Raw genomic sequence first — 3,408 nt, forward strand, 5'->3', positions numbered from 1 at the left:
CTGTGTATACCTGGCCATTGGTTTAAAAATGATTGTGTGTATACCTGACTGAGTCAAAATAAAATATAATCTATTCCGGTTTAAATTTTGGAAAAGAATGAATGACTAAAGCCTTGAAATGGTTTTGTAATTATCACAACAATTGAATGGTTTAAGTTCAACGTGTCGGTTTAGTAACATCGACGTCGGTTCAATTTAAATACAAAACACAGTGTTTTAACACCAATGGCATTCCTTTGTAATATTTGTGCAACTTTAAGGGGTAAATACAATTTGTACTTCAGTTTTAATAGTTTAGATGTTTTAACACCAATGGCATTCCTTTGTAATATTTATGCAACTTTAAGGGGTAAATACAATTTGTACTTCCTCTTAAATAGTTTAGATACCATTCAAACCGATAATTGAGTAAAGGCCTGTTAACGGGGGCAGCCTTCTTATCTAGCTTCGGAGATCTTCAACTGGGAGAAAACCTGAGTCTCCGATGAATCTGTACCTCCATAGCTACTCTTCTTCTGAACAAACGAGTTCGAGCTAAACGAGTCACTCACCATCAGCCTCGGAACCACCAACGAGCTTCCACCTCCACCATCAGAGATCGTCACCGAGCTATCTTCATGAGGTTCTCTTTGAATCGGCGTCATATGAAGCTGCAGAGCATACTCCAGATCCCAAATCACATCCGCCATGCCCGGCCTCTCTTCTCCGTACTCTTTCAAACACTTGTCAACGATCTCCATGAACTTCCTCAGCGAACTCGGTTCGATTTGACCTACCAACTTGGAATCCAAGACCTCATCGAGTGTCCCTTTCGATTTGCAGAACATGGCCCATTCCGCTAGGTTCACTTGCTCGTGAGGAAGGTAACGATCCAGAGCCGGTCTCGCGCACAGGGCCTCGAGTAGAACGACTCCGAACGCGTACACATCTGATTTCTCCGTTAAGACGTGCGTCTCAAGGTACTCGGGATCGAGATAACCGAACGTTCCTTTGATGTTGGTGCTGATATTGATCGAATCTTGATTCCTAACCGCTAGTTTCGAGAGTCCGAAATCCGCAACTTTAGCCACATTGTTCTGGTCTAGTAGTATGTTTGTTGATTTTATGTCTCTGTGAATTATACCTTCTGAGCCACTGTGGAGATATTGTAATCCTTTTGCTGCTCCAATGCATATCTCTAGTCTCTGTTTCCATGACAACGGAGCCAAGTCGGAGCCGTATAGATGCTCTTTGAGCGTACCTTTCTCCATAAACTCGTAGACAAGTATCATCTCCGAGTTCTCTTCGCAGTAGCCCTTTAGAGCGACGAGGTGCTTGTGTCGGATTCTTGACAAGACTTGGATCTCTGTTTGAAACTCTAATATCCCTTGTCCCGAACCTGTCTTGGCTCTCTTGATAGCTGCTCTGCTTCCATCAGGAAAAACTGCTTTGTAAACGTCTCCGAAACCGCCTTTCCCGATCAACCACCGCTCGTCGAAGTTGTTTGTAGCTCTCACAATGTCTGTAAAAGGAATCTTCAAGCCTAACCTTAGGTTGCGCAGTGGCGAGTTGTAGACCGGATCAAAAGGTGTATTGGTGCGTAGTGGAGAGTTATAAACCGGATCAAAAGGTCTGTTGTCGGAACTCCCACCTCTGTGCAATGCCAAAGGAGACCATACAGTGACGTCGGTGTCTCGCTTCTTCTTCTTCTTAGATCTCATCCGGATCAAACAAACCACAAAGAGCAAACTCAAGACCAGGATCGATCCACCAGCAACACAACCAGCAACGATGTAAACCCGAGAACTACTTTCATTTGAAGATGTTTTCAAAAATTCCATCACCTCCAGACCATTCAGAAAACCAGCATCCTTGGTGGGATCCTTGGCACTGATGCTAACATTCAACAGTTCAAAACCATCAGAGACATTAAAGTCAAAATAAAACGGAGTCATCAACCTAACGTATATCGAAGGCTTTACATCTCTCCGTGAATGTCCGGTTACATAGAGATGGAAATCTGAGTCGGGGTCTAGTGATTTATCCTTGATATCACAGAAGTGAGCCCTGATGAAGTGTCTAGAGTTACTTCTGACCTTAAATGACCATGTAACGTTCATCAACACTCCCCCTGCCACCCCTTCGTTAATGCTACGGTTCATCGTTCTACCTGTCTGGTAGACGAAATCCGGAGCAGTGTCTGATGTAGCTGATGCTGACCCTGGATTGTAGTTGGGCTTTTGTGTTGATGAAATGGCTTTCGCAGAATCTTTTCGGTAGATAAAGTCATCGTCTAGCGACCAAGTCCTCCCCAAGGTGTCGTTTTCCGGTGTAATTTTCTTGCCTCCTACGTTTAATCTGTAGATCGTATGCAGGTTCTTTCCGGATTCGGGTGTATTTTCGAGGTCGTTACGAGCGGAGAACACTTCGATGGCGTTGATTAGAGCTACAGAGGAACGCTCAGGCGCAAATCGAATTTCTAACTTGGGTGAATTAATCATGAGGAGAAACTCCTCGACTCGTGAGTCTCGTTAAAATTCTGAACCGAGAAACCTTTGAAGTGATGAGTAGAGCCAGAGGTAGCAGAGACTGTGAAACGAGCAGTTTGAGAAGAGGCAGCAGAGAAATGGAGACGCACAAAGTGTAGACCGACAGAATCGAGTTGGAACTTGTATGAAGAAGGGTGTCTGAATATCCTAACCGTCCCATAGATGCCGTATCCAGATTGGTTGCTGGCTTCAGTTCCTTTACCGTTGAAGGAAACAGAGTTTCCATCGGAGATCATATCACCGACAAAGGTCCGATTACCATATATGACATTAGAATCCGACCACAGTTGACGTAATATGGAGAGGTAGCAGAAAGAGTGTGACGGGAAAGAAGAACAATAACCGCCATCTTCATAAACAGAGAAACAGAGTTCCGAAAACAGAGATTCTCCATAAGCTTGATGGAGAATCTAGAGACTGTGAGAATTAGTGAAAAGTATATGAATTAATGGATGAAGAGACGTGAATAGGATTCAGGGGAGAAGATGAGACTGAAAGATAATCAGAGAATTGAAATGATTGTAAGAAGACTCGAGTTGACTTTTCAAGTCTTCGTCTTTTGTCCAGTGAAACATCACACACACACTATTATCTTTACCTTACGCTCTCAGAAACTGACTAGTCAATATTTCTATTATCAACTTGTTTGGTTGGTTTCTTTTGGCACATGATACCTTTTCTTTACTCGAATTTGTTTAATATTATATGTCCACTGACTTTGTAATGCTATAGTTTTAAGTAATTTTTAATCAAAATATCAAAGTTCATAACTTGGAATAGAGAAAAAAAACACATCATTAACGTTTGGTATCAGTTTCATCATGATTGTATATTTGTATCATCTTGAAAATAATAAAATATTTGTATCAGTTTCATGATT

General features: G+C 42.2%; 1 pseudogene; it reads right to left on the reverse strand.

Moving 5' to 3' along the window:
* Window positions 1-284: 284 nt before the first annotated feature.
* LOC108830479 (probable receptor-like protein kinase At2g23200) lies at window positions 285-3,123 on the reverse strand (annotated as a pseudogene).
* Window positions 3,124-3,408: the final 285 nt, after the last annotated feature.

This window comes from Raphanus sativus, chromosome 3, assembly GCF_000801105.2.
Source record: "Raphanus sativus cultivar WK10039 chromosome 3, ASM80110v3, whole genome shotgun sequence".
NCBI classification, from domain to species: domain Eukaryota; kingdom Viridiplantae; phylum Streptophyta; class Magnoliopsida; order Brassicales; family Brassicaceae; genus Raphanus; species Raphanus sativus.